The following is a 23,720-nucleotide window of genomic DNA, read 5'->3' as shown; positions in this document are numbered from 1 at the left end:
CTAGGGGATGTACGGGCCGATCGAGGAGATGATTTCTCCGGCTCCTGAGGGCGAGCGCTTCGTGGAGCGGTCGATTCCTCGTCACCAAACCAGAGTAAGTGTAGCTCTAATTCAGAATCTTGTATTCAGTTATCGTGCATTTTTACTAACTTAACTTTCCTTGACAGTTCTCACGCGAGGTGGTTTCGGCTATGGCACGATGCATTGATGCCTTCCGGAGCCAACTCGTCCGGATGAGGAACGCGGCTACCTGCCTTCGAGACGACGCTATCCGAGAGGTAACTTTTCTTTACTTATTGTTTCTGCACTATGCTTCAGTTTTAACGTTGTTTCTGATTTAATTCTTTTTTTGCAGGGTCAGCCGATTGCTTCTCACACCCGTACGAGGCCTGAGGGGCGGAGAGAGCCGGCGAGGTCTAGCTCGAGACGTCGTCGCACTTCATCAGGAGGTAGAGGTGGTCGTTCCGAGGCTGCTCGAGATGACGTTGCTGAGGGCTCAGGGTCTTCTTCTGAGGATGCTCCTGCTGCACCGTTAGGAGAGGCTACCTCGGCTTTCAGAGGTGGTGGGATGTACGAGGTTGGCTCGTCATCGCAGCAGCCTCCGCGGTCTCAGCCTCAGGTTGACCTTGGCTGGAGCGGTCCTGTTTTGAGTTTCCCTCCTCCTACGGAGACTAGAGCTGGTACTGTGGCCGGAGCTGGTGGAGAGGTGACTCCTCGGACGGCGCAGTTTTATGGCATGATGGGCCTACGTCCTCCGGCGCCGTAGTTTATTTCTGTATATGTATTTTATTTTGACTTTTTATAGAACTTTGCCTTTGACTTGTTATTTAGACACTTTGTTCTGTATTATCTATTATTATGTTAGTGTATGTTAGTGTGTGCAAATGTGATAACAATTTTGCGCAAAAATTCCGTCATTTTTATTATTAATGGAGGGTATTATCCGACTCTCTCCCCCAAAAAGAAAAAATAAAAAGGAAAAATAAAACGGAGAGAAAGGCTGATTTTTTTAATATAAAATCAAGAGAAAATAAAAATTAATTAAAAATATTTGATATACTTAATAAATTAATAAAAGGATAGGGAGATATTTAGAAGAAATTAAAACGGGGCCATAAAGTCATTAACCGACTCTAAATTAAAATCAGAACGCAAACTGTGCACGCGCGGCTGTCATGCTGACTTGGCGCCAGCTGGCGCCAGCCTGTGGCGCGTGGCGCCAGGCGCTGTTGCTAGCGTGTGGCGCCAATAGCAGATGTGTGACGCCGACATCGGGGTTTTGACGCCAATGGACGCTGACTCCGTATTTCATACAGATTGAAATTCCCCGTAATTTGTGCATAAATAGCCCCCTGCTCAGCCGATTCTTCACATAATTCCAGCGAAAAAAATATTCTTCTCTTTAGAAAAAATAATATCATGTCTTTAACCACTAAAACCTTCACCCAATATTCTCATGAATGGTGTCGATCTCTCAATGCTAGAGAAAGAAAAGAATTGGATTTATTTCACTTGGGGGGAATATATGGCATTAAAGGGGTAGATCTAGACATAGACTTCATACATACCGCTTTAGAATATTGGAACATTGATACACATTGTTTTAGAATAGGGTATGATGAAATTAGCCCTTTGCCAGAGGAATTTGGTGCTATTTTAGGCTTCCCTGCAATAGACTTGGTAGTAATCCCTAGAGTAGATGTATATTACTATAAGGATTTTGAGCGCTTCTTTAACTTGAAGGAAAGGGATTTATCAAGGATAGTGAATGGCAACGTGGAGAACTTAAAAGAATTCGCACGCTATTATTTTGATAAACCGCTCTCTGAATCTTTTCACATATATAGAAGAAGGGCGTTCTTATTCTGCATGCTTAATCAATATTGTCTTAGTAGTGGTAAAATTAATGAGGGTCAATCAATTATAACCACTGTGCTTGAACAAATTGAATCAGGGAGAAATCCAATGCCTTTAATAGTTGGAGAGACTATGATTGGTCTAGATGAGTTGAAAAGGGACCCAAAAGCACCTCTTCGCGGTTCTCCAATTTTATTACAGGTAGAAAAATAATATTTTTAATTACAGAAATCAAAAATATATTTTTGTATTGTAATATTAATTTATTTGCATTGAAATTTTTTTTTTTTTTCAGATGTGGCTAATGGAAAGGCTAGGATTAATTAGCCCTCCGGACGACATTGAAAGTTATACGCCCACTTGCTTTGTGAGAAGAAAGAAGCGCATCCCTAAAATTGGGCGCCATGGGTGGAAGAAAGTCTTTGAATCACGTGATTTCGCTATCAAGTGGGTCGTCCCATGGTGGAAAATAAAAAGGATGGTTGGTGTTAACAAGCAACCTTTCTGTCGTCTTCCAAGCTTGTCTCGCGTGACATATTATTACCCCTGCAGTGTAAAGAGACAATATGGCTTGCTTCAAAATATTCCTTCCGGGGATCTTCGTCCTCCCTATGAGTATCCCATATCTCAAGAAGTAGATAAATTTGACACTTACTGGAGCGCTAGACCTTTATGGGAAGTGATTACCCAAAAGGTTCCCCCTTATTTACCTAATGATGTAAAGAAGTGGTTACTGAAGAAGTCTTCAATTGATCAGGGTAGAACCGATGTGAAGAATCGTCTAGGTGACAGAGTGACACCGGCCAAGGAACGCTTAGGTGCAAGAATTGAGTTCAAGACACCTATAACGCCTAAGAAGAGGAATACTACTAAAGACAAGGGGAAAAGGAAGGTTATAGACAAGAAGGCTTGGGTGGAAAAGAAGCATGGGGTGCTAGCTGAAGGAGAAACAATCTATTCTAAGATTGAATGTAGGTCCTCTAAAGGATGCCTACTAGCTAAAGTAATGGATGAAGAGGAGGAGGCAGAAAATAATTGGAAAAGAGCAAAGAAGGAGAAGAAAGACTAGACCATTGCTTAGCTTTAGATTTATTAGATTCTTAATTTAAAGTTAATTAATTTCAGCCTTATTTAAATTCCATTAACGATGCAATTTTATTTTATTAATGAAATTTCAGCTTTCAATTAAAATGTTACTTTAAACTTATTTTATTAAAGCAATGAAAAACCGAAAAAATTGATTTTCCAGAAATTCTTCGAGTACGGAAGTCGAAAATTTTCCGAAAAACACCGAAATTCGCCCAGATTTTATTACTAAATTGGCGTCAATAATTGCGAATTGGCGCCAGCTGTTGAGGTCTGGCGCCAGGCGCCAATACCGTCGTCTGGCGCTAATGGCTTTTTGCTGGCGCCAGGCTTTGTTCTGTGACGCCAGTTGCTTTTCCGACTTTTGTTGACTTTTTGTTGATTCTGGAACGCGGAGATGTCGAAAAATAAAGTGGCCGCACCCGTAATGGGTTGCCTACGTATCCTTTCTTAAGGAATCAGGCCGAACGTAGCTCTCTTGAGTGTCCTACTCAAGTAATTATGGGTATTATTTTTTAAGTTGGTCAAGATTGGTCATGTTTGAGAATTCATTGCCATCCATGTCAGTTAATTTTGCTGCACCACCTGACAGGATTGTTTTGACAATGTAGGGGCCAGACCAATTAGGTCTAAACTTTCCCCTTGGATCTAAAACATTTTTTCTTAGCGTTTTTAATACCAAATCTCCTACTTTGATATTTCTTGTCTTGACCTTCTTATTAAAATGTCTAGCCATACGAGTTTGATAGCACTGAGTGTGATGTAGGGCTTCTAGTCGTTTTTCATCGAGTAGGATCAATTCTTCATATCGTGCCATAGTCCATTCGACTTCATCGAGTTTACTCTCTAGCGCAATACGTAGAGATGGTATTTCTAGTTCGACAGGTTGTACGACATCCATTCCATATACCAAAGAAAATGGTGTATTTCCTGTTGACGTACGAATTGACGTGCGATAACCCCACAATGCAAAGTGAAGCTTGTCAGGCCAATCCTTATAATTTTCTGTCATTTTCTCGATGATAGTCTTTAAATTTTTATTGGCTGCCTCGACTGCTCCGTTTGCTTGAGGTCTATAAGGGGACGAATGATGATGTTGGATACCATATTTATGTAGCAATTCTTCACATTCGGCTTGAAAGTGAGTTCCATTGTCACTTATCATTTCATGTGGGACTCCATATCGACAAATGATATTTCTCTCGATAAAGAGTGCTACATGTTTTGCGGTGAGTTTAGCATATGATTGTGCTTCAACCCACTTTGTAAAGTAATCAATTGCTACTAGAATAAATTCATGGCCTCTTGTCCCTGGAGAAGCGATCTTGCCAATTATGTCAATTCCCCATGTAGAGAATGGCCATGGTGATGTGTAGATGTAGAGCAAAGATGGAGGAACGTGCTGTAAATTGGCATAAATTTGACACTTAGGGCATCTTTTTACATATTGATGGCAATCCCTATTCATGGTAGTCCAATAATACCCTTCTCGCATTATTTTCTGGACTAACATTTTGCCATTTATATGAGTTCCACAGATTCCTTCGTGGACCATTCTCATTATTCTTTGTGCATCCACCTTCCCTACACATAGGAGGGCTTGACCTTTAGGTACCCTTTTATGTAGCTCGTTGTCTATGAGTACATATTGAGAAGCCAAAAGTCTCAAGGCTCGCTTAGCTCTTTTGTCAGCATGAGGAGGGTATTCTCCATTAGTGACATAGTTGAGAATGTCTGTGTACCATGGTTCTTCTTCTTGTTCTTCATCTTCGTCTTGGACTGGGTCGTCATCTTCTATAGCCTGTATATATGCCGGTTTGTGCCTTTTTTCGATAGTTAGAGGCATTTGCTCGATATCCGTGGGAATCCTAACCATTGAGGCTAATCTTGCCAAGGCATCAGCAAATTGATTTTCTTCTCTAGGTAGGTATGTGTTTTCTACCTTCTCTAACTGATCGGTAAGGGTTTCCAAATAAGTTTGGTAAGGGGCTAGGCTTTCGCTCCTAACTTTCCACCTTTTAGATATTTGATTGATGATTAGAGAGGAATCTCCGAATATCCTTAACTTTTTTACTCCCAATGCTAGGGCTGTTTCAAGGCCTACCACACATGCTTCATATTCAGCAGCATTGTTGGTAACGTCGAAATCAAGCTTTATTGAGATTGGGACGTGTTCTCCTTTGGGTGATACTAGTAGCACTCCGACACCACATCCCTTTTGGTTTGAGGCTCCGTCAAAATACAAGGTCCAAGTATCATCTTCGGTGACCATCAAATCTTCATCTGGAAATTCATTGTCCTGTATTGGTGTCGAGTCTTCTATTGGAAAATCTGCCAGAAAATCTGACACCACGGATCCTTTAATAGCTTTTTGTGGCATAAACCGCACATCGAACTGGGCTAAGTTGACTATCCATCTTGAAATACGTCCATTGAGCGTTGATTTCTCGAACAAGTATTTGAGTGGATCTAATCGAGATACTACGAAAACGGTATGCACCAACATGTAATGTCTCAACTTAGTCGTGGCCCAAAACAAAGCGAGGCACAATTTCTCGAGTGGTGTATAGCGTGTTTCGTATTCGAGCATCTTCTTACTTAAGTAATAGATTGCATTCTCTTTGTTTTCTACCTCTTGTGCTAGCATGGCTCCCATTGTCTCTTTGGTAACCGTCAAATATAACCTAAGAGGTATTCCGGGAAGTGCTGGCGCTAATACGGGAGGATTTGCGAGATAGGCTTTGATCCGGTCAAAGGCTTTTTGACACTCGTCATCCCATATTACTGGTACATTCTTCTTGAGCTTTTTGAAGATTGGTTCGCATATCGTTGTTAGTTTTGATATGAACCTACTTATGTATTGCAACCGGCCAATGAATCCTCGAATCTGTTTCTCGGTCTTGGGCGGTGGCATTGACATGATTGCTTTAATCTTGGTTGGATCTATCTCTATTCCTCTAGAGCTTATGACGTACCCCAAGAGCTTGCCTGATGTGACTCCAAAAGCACATTTTGAGGGATTTAACCTCATATTGTATTTTCTTAGCCTTTCGAAAAATTTCCTTAAGGCTACTTAATGGCCTGGACGGTCTTTTGATTTCACAATCATGTCGTCTACATATACTTCGACTTCTTTGTGCATCATGTTATGGAGCAAGGCAGTTGCTGCACGTTGGTAAGTAGCACCTGCGTTTTTCAACCCAAATGGCATTACCGTGTAACAGTAAGTGCCCCATGGTGTGATAAAAGTTGTCTTCTCCATGTCTTTTTCCGCCATGAGAATCTGATTGTACCCTGCGTATCCGTCCATGAATGAGAGAAGCGCGTGATTTGCTGTGTTGTCTACCAGAATATCGATGTGTGGCAAAGGGAAGTCGTCCTTTGGACTTGCCTTATTTAGATCTCGATAGTCGACACACATCCTTACCCTTCCGTCTTTCTTAGGAACTGGGACGACGTTAGCGACCCATTCGGGGTATTTGGATACCTTGATGAAACCTGCAGTTATTTGTTTTTGAACTTCTTCTTTTATCTTAAGTGCTACGTCGGGTTTCATTCGACGTAACTTTTGTTTTACAGGTTTCATTCCTGGAATTAATGGTATAGTGTGTTGAGCTATTTCTCTGTTAATGCCTGGCATATCTTCATATGACCAAGCAAATACATCGATAAATTCTTTGAGCAAGTTAATTAAATCAGTTCTTTCTTGTTTATTCAATGTTAGTCCGATTTTAACTTCTCTTTTATGAGTTGAATCATTTGAGATGTCAACTGTTTCAGTCTCTTCAATTACTGGTGTTTTCTTTTCAAGTGTTTCCATTGCTTTAATAAATTCTTTATCTTTTTCATCGTTAGCTAAGCAATGTTCGTCGTCTTGGGTTAGGGAAGAACATGAGAAGTAAGGAGAATGAGCGATATTATTATACTCTGAGATCATTACGTCAAAGAGTGATATGTCCTCAGGGACTGGATCACTAACTATCCTAGGAGAAGAAATAGGAAGGGAAGGCGTTATAGCTAAAGAGTTAGAAGATTCTAAAGGGAAAGGCTCTGACTCAGACTCTGACCCTGACTCTGACGATTCTTCAAACATCGGCCCTTGTCCTATCGTGATTGATATCTTCCTTCCACTCGGAGTAATCATCTTGATAGTCTTGCGCCACCCTTGCAATAATCCTTCAGCTGGAGTAATTAGCTTTGAGGGGTCGAAGTTTTCGCTTTGTAGGACCGTTTGAATGAGTGAGGAGTTATCTTCCTCATAAACTGGCTCATTCTTTTCTCGCCCAAACAGTAATCCCATGACGTTAAAGTCAAAGCATGGAGGTGCTTTCTCCTTATGAACGGGAATTGGGATTTCATGAGTGAAATAGCAATCCAAGAAAATCTCGAATCCTGGTTGTCGTATGCCATTCACAACAAATGGTTCGGGAAATTCATAGCATGGATAGTCCTCTCCTTCTTTTATAAACTGACCATTAAGTGTAAGAGGGTACTGATCCATTGGAATTTCTTTCTTTTGAATGCGAGCGTCCCTACGTGCTTTTAATTTGTCCTGGGCTCGCTTGAGATCTTTCCGAGTCGGTTCGAAACCAAGTCCGAAAGTATCTAGTTTAGGGAGGCTAGGTGACTCTATTGATTTTGCTATCCCTTTCTTCTTTCCTAAGGTCATCCCAGGGAAGTGTCCTTGTTTCTTTAGCATAGTGTTGATAATCGTGTTGGAATGGGGGTCGTGGCAAAGAGATGTCCTTTCATCCTCTTGGATTAAGGAGACTTCTTCGTTAAAGCCCCATAGGTCTTCATCATCTTCGTCGTGCTCCACGTTGATGATTGGATTCTCTATTGACTTGATCCTCATTGGCGAAGCATCAATAGTGATGGGGATTCCTCCAACTATAGCTTTCACTTGTTGGTGGAGAGATGAAGGGACGGCCTTTAGATTGTGGAGCCAAGGGCGTCCTAACAACAGATTGAATGAGGCTTTGATGTCTACCACTTGAAAAGTAGTAGCATGTTCTATTGCTCCTGCCGTCACATTTAGGGTTATTTTGCCAAGATCTTGACGTCGAGTATTATCGTAAGCTCTTATTCCTTGTGTGGACGGAGTTAAATCCTCATCCTTTATGCCGAGCATCCTCGCAGTCCTAAGTGGACAGACGTTAATAGCCGATCCATTGTCTACAAGAGTCATGGGAACATTCATTCTTTTGCAGACTACTGTGAGGTTTAACGCTTTGTAGTGCTTGTCACCTTCCGGGGGTAAATCTTTATCAGAGAAGGTGATTAGATTAATTGGACTAGGGAGATCACTCGTGAGGAAGTTAGCTAGTCCCTCAGGAGTGGTGTCAGAATCTATCCCAATTTTATCCAAGGTATTCATTACAGCCAACCTATGTTCTCGAGATGTTGCCAGAAGCTTCCATACATTCATCTCCACTTCTGTCTTCTTGAATTGTTTAACGATGTCATTGTCTTCGATGATGGGAACTTGTTGTATGGTAGGCATGGGTTGTGTCGAAACAGGAGGTTGTATTCTCCCGGATCTTGTGAGGACGTCTATTGATGAATCTTCTTCAGCCCAAATGTCGTCTGTGGTGTATAATATGGAAGGTGAAGGTTCTAATATGTCTTTTAGATAGACATCTTCTTCATCACTGTCCCATACTCCATTAACATTTATATCCTCTTCTTGTTGAACTTGGATTAATTCTTTTCTATCAATCATTTTCTGCACCAAATCCTTGAAGTTGAAGCAGTTTTCTATGGTGTGTCCTCCTGACTGATGGTATTGACAGTAATATCTATTTGTTCTTCTTAATGATTCAAATGGTCTCGGTTCGAGAGGTTTGACCTTGCCACTTTCGGAGAGCATTTTAAACATTTGTGCATACGGGATCCCAATTGGAGTATAAAGTTTATTGCTCTTCTTGGGTCTTTCGGTGACTTGTAAGGGAAAGTGTTTTGCCTCATAAGTTGTTTTTACTGGTGTGAATTCTCTCTTAGGTTCTTGATCATATTCCTTGCGAAGTTCATTCAGAATTTTGAGAATTTCATGTAACAGTTATGATGTCTCCCTCAGATATAGTGTGAGTATTCGTATTTCTACCTCATTTGCTGGTTCTGGAAGATTATCTTCGACATCGAAAAAGGTCTCTTCTTCTTCTTCTTCGACGTTGGTTACTTTGACAGGCTTAATGAGAGATGAGGGGTCAACTTCGCCTTCTTCATCGGAGATAGCCAATGTGTGAGCTAGAGGTGCATTGTCAATACTCGGTTTCTTACTGGCAGGAGGCAACGACAGCTTATTACTGTCAATCAGGTCTTGTATAGCTTCCTTAAGCTTCCAACAGCTTTCAGTGGAATGGCCCCTACCTTGATGATATTTGCAATGTGCATTGGGGTTCCAATTAGGCGACCTCTTCTCGACTGGTGGATCTCCAAATGGTCCAATGGGAGTTATAAGACCTTTTGCATTTAGCCGATCAAACGCGGTGTCATAACTCATGCCAATAGGACTGAAGTTTCTCCTAAACAGTTTCTTTTGTCCTTGGTTGTTTATGACGAGGACTTCTCCCAGATTAAAGGTGCTAACATTATTTGAGTGGGCGGTTTTGGAAGAAGAAGGATTGTCGTTCTTCTTTCCTTTCCAGCCACTGTTGGAGTTATTATTGGCAGCTTTAGATTTAGCTAAGTCATCTTCAATATTAATCCCAATATCATAAACAGCCTTAAAGGTATGAAGGTTATTTTGATATTTAAGATGTTTTGAATATTTTTCTTGGAGATTTTTAATGAACAATCTCACAGACTCTTTTTCACTTGGTACCTCAATCATTTTAGCTGAGGTTTCTCTCCACTTGTTAAAGAAAGATGTGAAGCCTTCATTCTCCTTCTGCTTGAGAATTTCAAGTTCTCTATGGTCAGTTTCGACTTGAACATTGCATTTGTACCTATCGACGAAAGCGTTTGCTATGGATTCCCAGGTAGAGGTCTTTTCTTTTTCAAGAGAAAAGAACCATTGTTGGCAAACGGTCTCGAGAGATAGCGAAAACAAAGAAGGGAAAATTTTCTTATCGATACCCTTGATACTCATTATTGTTTCAAATGCCCTTAGATGGAAGTAGGGGTTGTCGATTGCCCTAAACTTTGGGATGTCGTTGGCACTGAACTTCTGCGGAAGAAGATCTTTATCCACCGAGACCCCTTGGGATGTGAGTTCTTGAAATTTGTAGTCGCTGGACAACTTGCTTAGGCTTTCTTGCATGAGGTCCATTTGTTGTTGCTTCGCGGGATCCTCGATCTTAAGTGCGAGAAGCTTTAGTGTCTCAGTTACAGTAGCCAGTTGGTTCTTGAGATCATTAACTTCTTCCTGAGTTGCCATTATAACTCTTGCTTTCCTCTTGCGAGCTATAGGTTTGTCAAAAAGTTGGACTTGTACGAAGAGGTTATCTTTGATTAATCGTCCTTCCTTTCTTGACCACGCGCTGTAAATTAAGCCAGTTTGCGTTTTAATTACTTAACTCGAATCAGTTTGACTTTATGGCTTTTATTTTTTTTTAAAAAAAGTATGCATATTTTTAGGGAGCAATAATGTACATGTGTTTAGGGAACTTAAGTACTATTATTTATTGGAGGATTAATATCCGACTTACCCCCCTAAAAAAAAAATGACGAAAAATAACGCGCGCACACAAGACTCCCTTAATCATGGTCAAGACATGTGTATTAGTGTGTGTATTGAGTGTAAGTGACATGCTTGGACTCTTGTGTAAGACCATGGGACTTAGTGCCTAAACTCGAATATTGATTCAATTAAGCATTATTGCCAGCAAAATTAACCGAATTAAACAGGAAACTGATTAATTAGACATTAAGTGATGACTCGACAAATAATCCGAACTGTCGGCCAAGCGACAGGACTGGCGTCACAATATAGTGGTTGGCGCCAGACTTTTTAGTAAATGTCTGGCGCTACACACCACACAGTGGCGCTACAGCCCAGATTTTGGCACCAATATTGGAGCCTCGGTCTGGGACTGTTTTCGATATTATTAGTCAACTAGGGTATGCCTAAAGTCGTACTAGGTCAATTTCGATTAAAAAAAAAAGAAAAAGCTTTATTGACTCGAATTAATTAATTAATTAATTAATTAGGCAAAGTTCTTTAAGTCATTAATTATAATCTCAACACAAATCAACAAACGGTTCGGAGGAGCATAGAATATTTATGCACAACAAATAATGCACAATTAGGCAAGTAAGCACAATATGATGCAATGAGTTCGCAACCTAACCATGGCTCTAGTTCTCTAAAGTTCGGGATATGGTTTAGTCAAACAGGGTCTATGGTTAATTGTTCAGATGCACCGCGTAGAAGCCTAACCGTGAAGGGTTAACGCGTGTGGATAGAACACTGCGAGTTTTTAGAAAAAACTCACTTCCATGGTTTGGTTAATTCAACATCTCAGATGTACCCTTTGTTGCCAGGAGCGTTCAATCGGGTAGATAGAGCATGAATTCCCAGAGGGTTATGTCCATATGTAGAACACATATGGGTTTCAGAAAAATGAGAAAAAATTCAATCAGGAAGTAGGATTGAGCAAACAATACGAAAAACCGGTCGAAATTAGAACGCATATTTCTGGCTCGGTATTGGGGGAAATTGGCGCCAGCAAACAGAGACTGGCGCCAACTTTTAACTGTAGTGCCTGGCGCCAATACTGGCGTCTGGCGCTATGGCTAAAAGTTTGGCGCCAAGCTCTGGCCCCTGACGCTACTTCCCACATGCCTCAGCAGCTTTCTGTGCTCAATAAAATCATCCAGTTTCGCGCGGTGTTATTTCAGTCCTAGTTGTGAAAGACATTTCTCAAATTTCCTACGTGTAAAATCCTATGTTTTTGACTCATTACGAATGGTCTTTCCAATGAGAACCTTTTTATGCATATGCCACAATGTTAATCAAAATTACGCACATGAAATACTTAGAACTTTTCGAGTCTCATCCACTCATTCTAGATCATTGCCGAAACAAATTCAGGAATTAAAATAGAAATCGTCCCCAGTGGAGTCGCCAAAAACTGTAGGGAATAGTTTCAAGCCTTTAAAATCCCACTAGCTTGAACCCCACTGTGATCATACACTAAAGTACGGTGGCGTCCAAAAGGGAAGAAGATAGAGCAAAAGAGTCGCCAACAAGTTTTTAAGGAACTTGTAAACCATTCACGAGGTGAAGGTTACACCCCTTAACGATCCAAGAGATCGTCAACTCCATAAGGTCATGAACCAAATAAGGGTTCGGGGATGATGGTACAAATCCAACCTAAAAGAGATTGAACCTGCCCTAATAATAGGCCTCTACTTTATTCTGCTCGTATTCATGTGCGCTTTCTGACTAACATGCAATCAATAGGTTAACCCTAAACCTGTTTAATCTATGTTGGTTGAATTTAATGCACAAATAAACTATTATTGGCGATCACTTGAAATTATAATCACAATTAACCTAACAAGATTATTAATTATCTTATTAAGCGTGATTGCAAGTACCAATTCCCTTTAACATGCATAAAAGGTGATCAAGCAATAACAATAAATAAATCATCAAGCAACATAATAAATAATAATCATCATCATAAATAATAATTATAAAAGAAAATAATCATTATCAAAACAATAATAATCATAAATAAAATAATCATTATAACAATTATAATCATAATCATGTTCATGTTAATATTAAAGCATAATAATAATAGCAAGATCTTAGGCATGATACTAACAAGATTAATAACAAACCCTAGCATGTCACTAAGCATTAAAAATAAAATCTTTAACCCTAACATGATACTAACATGAATAAATATTAGGAAGAATATAGGAAGCATCGTACTTTTAATCATACTTGATATTAAAGTTACCCTAGACATGATACTAGGAATCAAAATAACAATCTAAGCATGATTTCTACATCATAATATCAATTAAACCATTAAAGTACTTACTTGGATGTCTCGTACCTCTTTCTAATTACAAAATACACACGTTAGTAACTTCAAGGAAAATAATAAACAAAACAATTAAATTAAATAATTGAAAGAGATATTTGGGACCAAACCCTCATAAATTAAAACCTTTCTCGTCTAGGGCGAAGGCAACTTCGAATATGGCTAAGTGTATCAAGATCTTGTGAATGCGGAATTTTGTATTAAAGAGTAAAGTTTAGAAAGAATGCTAAAAGATCAATGATTCATAAACTAATTGTTGACGATTAATGATTGTAGACGATGAATGAAAACGGAGTTTATTAAAACTTAAGAATAAAAGAAATTGGTGAATAATAGATGTAGATGAATGAATGGTGAATGAATATTGATAATCCGTGAATCAAAACGGAGTTTTTGATACGATATTTATAGAGAAAAACATCCAAAAAAGATAATTTATCAAAACAGAGTCTGAAGATCGAAAAACCACCTTGGCGCCAGGACCAGTGGCTAGCGCCAAGCGCCAATGGCTGGCGTCTGGCGCCAATCCTGGTTCCAGGCGCCAAGGCCTGGGGTTGGACGCCAAATCGGATTTTAACGCGTTTTCGAAAATCTGATAATTTTATTGTACTGGAAGATAAAATAATATAATTTCAGTCGAAAATTCTGTTTGATCTAATTAAAACTCTGAAGAATCCTAATTGAATTAAGAATGATAAAACCTTCTAGAATGTTCTAGAAGACCAAAACCATTCCTAATTGCATTAGGAATGATAAATCATATTAGGCCCTCCCCTAGATCATTGGGCCGTACTTAAAGCTCAAACAAGGCCCAGTTTAGTAAATTGGCCATAAATTCCTCAATATTCATCGTAATTGGGCTTATAATATATCATTGGAAAGGTCTTTGCAAGCCCCATCCAACTACACCACTATTGGACCCATATCATGGACCAACCAAACTGGATTGGCTGTTTTCTTAAAATTAAGTTTTCAAAAACAGAGAGAAGAGAAAAGAAAAGAAAAGAAATAAAACTTTCCGCAACACTAGACCTTTCCACACTTTCGTTTCATTCGATTATGATTCGATGTGAAAGGTACTCATCACTGGGTTTGGTTTTGGGGAGACACAAATGGGTGTCTACAGTAGGGGAGGTTGGTTTTTTTGTATTTTACACCTTTAATCTCAAGTTCCCATACACACGGACACACCTCTCTCCATCTCCAATTTTACCGGGAATTCATTAATGATAGACAAGTTGTATACTTAATTTACTAGCCTGGAAGTGTAAATGGTATACATATATAGATAGATTCATGAAAGTGCAAGTGGCATATCAAATTTATTGATGAAATGGCAAATGGTATATTCAAAATTATCTTTTGTAAGATGTATATTAAACTAAATTAATAGAAGTGCAACTACTGTGCAAGTGGTATATCAAATAGTTTTTCATCAAGTTCCATGTAAATGAAGATCTATTTTGGTAATGTATTGTAAACTTACAATTATATTTTTTTGAAACTTACAATTATATAAAGTCCGAGTAAAATGACAAATTCATACATGTGCGAATAAACGGTTTTTTTTTGTAATAATTTTATGCTATTCATTTTTTAATTTGGATGTGATTAATTTTCTTGAACTAAGAAGAGAGATACTTCAATCCGGCGGTAAGTCACACCCAAATGAAACTAGGTTTCGTGGATCATCATGTGGCCAATTATTCCCGTTGATCGTCAATCACATTTCACTATAAAAAAATTAAAAGTTAGATACTGTACTAAACATCATAAATAGATATTCATCAATATCAATATATATATTAAAACTCATGGCAAGACATGGTGTTTTGCCATGTGTCAACAATTTTGCCATTTGGCATATGATGTGTCGTCGCCAAATCATACCATGCATTGATTATTGAAAAACTCTATGTATTAACTTTCAAGTATTTATATTAAGTTTAATTGATAAACTCTTCATATGCATGACAATTTCCCTTGGAGCATTAACTCATAAAATTGTAATCATAGAGTACAAGATTTTTGTGCACTATGGAGTAGTATATATTTTGACATCAAATTTATAATGATTTGATTTATCATATTATTATGATTTTAATGTAAAAAAATTATTCTTATAATCAAACCAACTCATACAAGAAACAAACTACTTAAACTATCATATGAAATAAATAAATAAAAAAAAAACACCACTTGTAGGGAATATTTCAAGCGTTAATCCCTTAGGTTGAACCCCACTGTGATCATACATTAAAGTATGGTGGCGTCCAAAGGGAAAGAAGATAGAACAAAAGAGTCGCCAACAAGTTTTATGAACATGTAAACCGTTCACGAGGTGAAGGTTACACCCCTTAACGATCCAAGAGATCGTCAACTCCATAAGGTCTTGAACCAAATAGGGTTCGGGGATGAAGGTACAAATCCAACCTAAAAGAGATTGAACCTGCCCTAATAATAGGCCTCTACTTTATTCTGATCGTATTCATGTGCGCTTTCTGACTAACATGCAATCAATAGGTTTAACCCTAAACATGTTTATCTATGTTGGTTGAATATTAATGCACAAATAAATCTATTATTGGCGATCACTTGAATTATAATCAAAATTAACCCTAAACAAGATTATTAATTATCTTATTAAACGTAATTACAAGTACAGATTCCCTTTAAACATGCATAAAAGGCGTGATCAAGCAATAAATAAAATAAATATCAAGAAACATAATAATCATAAAAAAAATTATAACCATAATAAAAATGATCAAAATCATATTAAAGCATAATATTAATAGCAAAATCCTAGGCATGATACTAACAAGATTAATAACAAACTCTAGCATGTCACTAAACAATAAAAATCAAATCTTTAGCCCTAACATGATACTAACGATCATAAATATTTGGAAGAACATAAAAGGCATCGTATCAATCATATTTAATATTAAAGTTACTCTAGACATGATACTAGGAATATCATAATAATAACCTAAACATGAACTCTATATCATAACATCAATAAAACCATTAAAGTACTTACTTGGATGCCTCGTATCTCTTTCTAATAACAAAATACACGCGTTAGTAACTTCAAGGAAAATAATAATCAAAACAATTAAATTAAATAGTGGAAATAGAGATTTGGGACAAAACCCTCATAAATTAAAACCTTTCACGTCTACGGCGAAGGAAACTTCGAACTTGCCTAGGTGTATCTAGATCTAATGAATGCGGAATTTTGTATGTAAAAGGCTAGTTTAGAAAAAGAGAGAGAGAGAGAGAGTAATCAAGAGAATCTTGATTAGAGTTGGTGAATGAAAGAGAGAAAATTAGTGATTGTAGAAGAGAATGAGAGAGAATTGATGATTGTTGATGAATGAAAACGGAGTTTTTACGACGTTATTTATAAAGAAAATCAGCGAAAAAGATAAAATATCAAAACAGAGTTCTGGCGCAGATAAAATCTGATTAGCGCCAACGCTGGCTATTGGCGCCAGACGCCAACATTAGCGCCAAGCGCCAAGCGTAGCGTCAGGCGCTACAGCAGGCGTTTGGCGCTGATCTGGAAATTCACGCGTTTTCTCAAAATCAGATAAAAATTGCCGTACAGGAGGATAAAATCGTATTTTCCTCAAAATATGTTCTTTGATTTTAATTAAAACTCTGAAAAGTCAACAAAAGTCAATTTATCAATGCTAATTGATATAGGAATCAAAAGAACCTTCTAGAAGAATCTAGAAGACTAAAACCATTCCTAATTGCATTAGGAATGATAAATCTGTATTAGGCCATCCCCTTTATCATTGGGCCGCATATAAGGCTCAAACCGGGCCCAGTTCAGTAAATTGGCCATAACTTCCTCAATATTCATCGGAATTGGGCTTATAATATATCGTTGGAAAGCTCTTGTCAAGCCCTATCCAACTACACCACTATTGGACCCATATCATGGACCAACCAAACTGGATTGGCTGTTTTCTTAAAATAAGTTTTCAAAAACAGAGAGAAGAGAAAAGAAATTAAAACTATCCGCAACACTAAACTTTCCACACTTTCACTTCATTCGATTATGATTCGACGCGAAAGGTACTCATCACCGGGTTTGGTTTTGGGGAGACACAAATGGGTGTTTACAGAAGCCCCCACTTTGACTGAGTTTGGACAAACGCAAGTTTCGAAAACAAAAGTCAAAGTATTGATACGGACGGAAAATGATTCAGAATGTTCTGCGATCCTAAATCATTCTTATAACGCCGATACCTGCAAACTAGCGTTAGTTAAACAAATAAAAGAGTTAAGAAACGCGTATCTTGCACCGCCGAGCACACGTCTCTGAAAGTAACCAAATTGGTGCCGCATTGCCGTTGTTTTAATGACCTCCTGGCAAGAGAATGCCATCCCGCTTGAAAACCGCTACGTTTGTACCTGCTTCCAATATTGAAGATTGCTTCGCTTGAAACGATCCTTTTCCGCTTTGATAATATTCCACGTCCAAGGGAATACTATCGAAGATTGCTTCGCTTGAAACAATCCCCTTTCGCTTTATGATCTCCTTCCACGTCTAAGGGAATATGATCGAAGACAACTTCGCTTGAAATCACCTTCAGTTGTTTGTGACAACTCTCCACAATCTAGGGAATGCCGTCAAAGATATCCTCACTTGAAGCTATCCTTATTTGTTGTGATAATTTTCCAAGGAAATTACCGAAGATCTCCGCTTGTCAATCTTTTAAAGCTCGCTTGAACTTTGCTTCCGCTATGCCTATACGTCGGCGCTTTTGTTGCTTTTGAACCTTTATGTCGGTGCCTTTTGCGAATGAACCACTATGTCGGTGCCTTTTGTTAATGAGCCAATGCTTAGGCACTTTAAGCTAAGTGAGACGATCACTTTGTGCAATCAAGCCGATTACTAAAAATCGTGTCAAATTGCTTAGAGGGGCTAACTGGCGCACCAAGGAACCCAAAACATATTGCAGAAAATTTTGAACAACCTCACTGAGTGGCTGAACATCCTGGCGCCGCTGAAAACACATCAGCGCCACACAACTGGCCGTAGCGCCAGATGCTGGGATTGGCGCCAAGCGCCAAGCCTATCTGTTGACGCCAAGGTCTAGCGCTTGGCACCAGAATAGGGTATTCCTTAAATACCCCTTTCTTCTTCATTTTCGCTGTTGCTCGTCGCGTTTTTGCTCGAAAATTCCTAGAAATTCACTTGCTTCGTTCTTGCTCGTTTCTCAACCAAATTCACTCAAATTTGTTGCAAATCAAAGCTTATTTCATCCATTTTCCCGATCTATGTAAGTTTTCTTCAAACTCACACCGGTTTTTATGAATTTTACACATGTTTATATTCGAATTTAATTTCGAAACTTAGAATGCTTAATTCTCTTTGTTTGTCAAATTTAATGCCATGAAATTGCTTGATTATGTTCATATATTGTCTTGGGAGTAATTTGAGACTTGTTTGACTCAATTTGGTGAAGAAATGAACGAATTGCCATTGTTGAACCTTTTAAGGTCGGGAATACAATGTGGCCCGTTCTTGATGTTTTTGCTAGCAATTCTTGTCCAATTTGTCACAATAATTAATAAAGTATTGCAAGAAATTGTTTGATTTCTTGGAAAATGCCGTTATGCTCAATTTGAATTTGTGCTCTATTTTAGTACTACATACTCTGTTTTTTTGCAAACATAGTATCATGCGATTAGGCGAACATTAGATACTATAGAACCTTAATTTATGATAATTCTGCACAATGTAGCATGGCTAGACAGCGAGGCTCTGGTTCACGGTCCCGAGACGTTCGACGGGAGCATGAGCCTGTGGAGGACGACGCCGAGCCGTCCACTTCGCTTGGTCGACTCCCTGAGTGGGACGAGCAGACCTTGTTCTTCTCCCCCATCCACCACATTTCTGAGAGGGTGAGACGGGGTATCACCGTTGGGAGGACGCGTTGTCATGGCTGTGGCTGTGACGGTTTGGGCGATCTATACAAGATGTACATCGCCCGAGATGTCGAGACGAGACTTCTGTGGGAGTCTTGTGGTCTTGCTGCGTTGTATGAGACCTCCGAGGCGATGGTTGCCTCCAGCGGGGGTCACCATGTAGTGCGTGCTCTGGTGGAGTTCTTTTGGGACACCACCAACACTTTCCACTTTCCTTGGGGTGAGATGATGGTCACTCCTACCGACTTCAGTCTCATCATAGGACTGGAGTTCAGCTCCGTGCCACTGCCGTTCGACAGCTGGATCGACGTCTTTTCCCCTGAGGTCGAGGAGTTGTTGGGGCCGATTACCATTCGGGCTCGAGCTGAGGTAGAGTCGTCCCAGTTCAACGCTAGGAGGATTCGCCGTTCGACTCTGGCAGTGGCTTTTGACGATGGTGCGACCACCCGAGAGCAGTGGGTGCGCATCTTTACTACCTTCTTGCCGTCCGCGATCTACATCGGATCGGGACTTACGACTGGGCCAGCTTGGCCTATGCTGACTTCATTCGAGCGTTGAGGGACTCGTGTCGACACCGGTCCTTTGGGACGAATGTTGCTCTATCCAGCTTTTGGAGGGTCGTAGAGGTAAACATTATTCCCTATAAAGTTTATCTCTACATTTTAACTAGCACTTGCTGATAATTTTAACTCCTTGTAGATCTGGTTCTACGAGTACTTTCCTTCCGCTGCGTCGGCAAGACCGTCGCCGCGCAGGTTTCCAGTCAGTGCTTCCTGGGGCAGCCGTCGTGTGGGGATGTCCACTACGTATGTCCGAGATTGGATCATGGCGGTATGATTCTTTTCTTATTTGCCATTTTGCGATGCTTTAGATAGATCTTTGCCTGATTGATTCTCTTTGCAGCAGCCTGAGGTGTTGTACCGGCCGTGGGTCGGCCTGGCAGTCCCTGGGTTAGCCGCGCAGTATTCCGCTAAGCGTCGCTATTTCTTTGGGACTTATGGAGCGACTGCATACCTTGGAGAGAGGGTTGCTAGACAGCATTCCTCTGATACCTTTGTCGTTCCTGCTTTCCACCACGTCATATGTTTAACGCCGCGAGGTTGTTGAGCATGTCAGAGGGAGCTGGTACCCCTTGGCGATCTTGCACGATCCCTGGGCGATGCTATGCGGAGGAGCTACTGCCGTTGTTAGCTCCAGTTCCTTTACCGGCTGAGGATGTGGGGGTACGATTTTTCAGCTTTTACCTTTCGTTAAGTAGCCCCCAAGTGACGCTTCATTGACTTCATTTTTGCTTTATCAGGATGATGCTGCTGAGTTCGTGCCACCCCGTATGTCTATCCATTATCAGGGGACATATGGGCCGATTGAGGAGATGATTCCTCCGGCTCCTGAGGATGAGCGCTTCGTAGAGAGGTCGATTCCTCGCCACCAGACTCGGGTAAGCCTATTTACTTGTAACTTTTGTCCATATATATTATGTATGTTTACTGACTTATTTTTTTTACAGTTCTCGTTTCGGCGATGGCACGATGTATAGATGCCTTCCGGAGCCAGCTTGTCCGGATGAGGAACGTGGCTACCTGCCGTCGAGAAGAAGCCGTTTAGGAGATAGTCTTTCTTTCATATATTTTGCATTACTGCTTTGATTTTGCCTTGTTTATGATTTTAATTCCTTTTGCAGGGTCAGCCCATTCCTTCTCGTACCCGCACAAGACCTGAGGTGCGGAGGGATCCGACGAGGTCTAGCTCGAGACGTTGCCGCACTACTTTAGGAGGTAGGGGTAGTCGTTCTGAGCTGAGGCTGCCCGTACTGATGTGGCAGAGGGCTCAGGTTCCTCCTCTGAGGGTGCTCATGCTACGCCGGTAGGCCAGGGAGAGGCTACCTCGGCTCTTAGAGGTGGTGGGATGTACGAGGTTGGCTCGTCATGGCAGCAGCCTCCGCAGCCTCAGCCTCAGGTTGATCTCGGGTGGACTGGTCCCACGTTGAGTTTTCCTCCTCCTGCAGAGACTGGAGCTGATACAGGTGCTGGAGATGGAGCAGGTGGAGAGGTTACTCCTCGTACGGCGGAGTTTTATGTGATGATGGGTTTGCCTCCCCCGTCGCCGTAGTTTGTACATGTGCTTTTATTATTTATTTGACTTTGTATAGAACTTTGCCTTTTAGTTAGACTCATTTTTTAGACATATTTTGTATATACATACTATTATGAGTTTATTTTATTTATCATGTTTTTTCATTTTTTATTATTATCATTATTATGTGCATGTTTGTGTGTGCAAGAAAGTGTGACAAGTAATTTTGCGCAAAAATTCCGTCATTTTTATTATTGATGGAGGGTATCCGATTTTCTCCCCCCAAAAAGAAAAAAGGAAAAAAGGAAAAGGTAAATAAAAACTTGGGTTTATAAAAAATTGGAAATTAACCTAAATAAAATCCGAAAAAGAATAATATAATTAATATAATAGCTATATTAATTAAAAAAAAGATAAGGAAGCCGTAAAGTCATTAGCGGACTCGAATTAAGGTAAAAACGCAGTTTTAGAAAGCGTGTATGATGAGGCAAATTGACGCCAGCTGGCGCCACGCGTATTGGTGTAGCGGCAGGCGCTACACCTAGTGTTTGGCGCCAAGCTTTGGCGTCTGGCGCCAATAGCATCGTCTGGCGCCAAATAGCGCTGACTCCGTATCCTTCCCAGAATAAAACTGCTCCGATTTCGTGCATAAATAGCCCCTTGCCCAGCCGATTCTTTTCATAATTTCAGCAAATAAAATAATTCTTAACTTTAGAAAAATAATATCATGTCTCTAGTCACCAAAACCTTTACCCAATACACCCCTGAATGGTGTCGGTCTCTTAATGCTAAAGAAAGAAAAGAATTAGATTTGTTCCACTTAGGGGGAATTTATGGTATCAAAGGGGTAGATCTTGACTTAGATTTTATTCATACCGCTCTAGAATATTGGGATGTTGATACTCATTGCTTTAGAATAGGGTATGATGAAATTAGCCCTTTGCCAGAAGAATTTGGTGCTATTTTAGGTTTCCCTGCAAAAGACCTCATAGTAATCCCTAGAATAGATGCATATTATTACAAGGATTTTGAACGCTTCTTCAATTTAAAAGAAAGGGATCTATCAAAAACAGTAGATGGCAACATAGTTAATTTGAAAGAATTTGCTCGCCATTATTTTGATAAACCTCTCTCCAAATCTTTTCATATTTATAGAAAAAGAGCTTTCTTATTTTGTATGCTTAATCAATTTTTTCTTAGTAGTGGTAAAAATAATGAGGGTCAATCAATTATAACCACCGTACTAGAACAAACTGAATCAGGGAGAAATCCAATGCCATTGATAGTTGGAGAGACTATGATTAGTCTTGATGAATTGAAAAGGAACCCAAAAGCACCTTTTCGAGGCTCTCCAATTTTATTACAGGTAGAAAAATAATATTTTTAATTACAGAAATCAAAAAATATATTTTTGTATAGTAATAATAATTTATTTGCATTGCAATTTTTTACAGATGTGACTAATGGAAAGGCTAGAATTAATTAGCCCTCCGGACAACATTGAGAAGTACACTCCTAATTGTTTCTGTTTCGTGAGGAGGAAGAAACGCTTCTCTAAAATGGGACGCCATGAATGGAAAAGGGTCTTCGAATCTCGCAATTTTGCTATCAAGTGGGTCGTCCCGTGGTGGAAAATAGAAAGGACGGTTGGTGTTAACAAGCAAACTTTCTGCCGTCTTCCAAGTTTGTCCCGTATGAATTATTACTATCCCTGCAGGGTAAAAAGACAATACGGCTTACTTCAGAATATTCCTTTTGGAGATCTTCGTCCTCCCTACGAGTTGGTCAAGATTTTTCATATTCGAGAACTCATTGTCATCCATATCAGTTAGTTTTGTTGCACCTCCTGACAGGATTGTTTTGACAATGTAGGGTCCAGACCAATTAGGTCTAAATTTTCCCCTTGGATCTAAAACATTTTTCCTTAATGCTTTTAACACCAAGTCTCCTACTTTGATGTTCCTTGTCTTGACCCTCTTATTAAAATGCCTAGCCATACGAGTTTGATAACACTGAGTGTGATGCAGGAACTTCTAGTCGCTTTTCATCAAGTAGAATTAATTCTTCATATCTTGCCCTAGTCCATTTCACTTCATCGAGTTTACTCTCTAATTCAATGCGTAGATATGGAATTTCTAGTTCGACAGGTTGTACGACATACATTCCATAAACCAAGGAAAATGGTGTATTTCCTGTTGATGTACGGATTGACGTGTGGTAACCCCACAATGCAAAGTGAAGTTTGTCAGGCCAATCCTTATAATTCTCCGTCATCTTCTCGATGATAGTCTTTAAATTTTTATTAGCTGCCTCGACTGCTCCATTTGCTTGAGGTCTGTAAGGAGAAGAATGATGATGTTGAATGCCATATTTTTGTAACAATTCTTCACATTCGTCTTGAAAGTGAGTTCCATTGTCACTTATAATTTCATGTGGGACTCCGTATCGACAAATAATATTTATCTCGATAAAGAGTGCTACATGTTTTGCAGTGAGTTTAGCGTATGATTGCGCTTCAACCCACTTTGTGAAGTAATCAATTGCTACCAGTATATATTCGTGGCCTCCTGTTCCTGGGGGAGTGATTTTGCCGATGATGTCAATTCCCCAAATAGAGAATGGCCATGGCGACGTGTAGGTGTAGAGCAAGGATGGAGGAACATGTTGTAAATTGGCATAGATTTGGCACTTAGGGCATCTTTTTACATATTGATTGCAATCCCTATTCATTGTAGTCCAATAATATCCTTCTCG

Source organism: Chenopodium album, chromosome 1 (genome assembly GCF_948465745.1).
Source record: "Chenopodium album chromosome 1, dcCheAlbu1.1, whole genome shotgun sequence".
NCBI lineage: Eukaryota > Viridiplantae > Streptophyta > Magnoliopsida > Caryophyllales > Amaranthaceae > Chenopodium > Chenopodium album.
The sequence above is the reverse complement of the archived record's forward strand: the minus strand, read 5'-3'. Positions refer to the sequence as shown.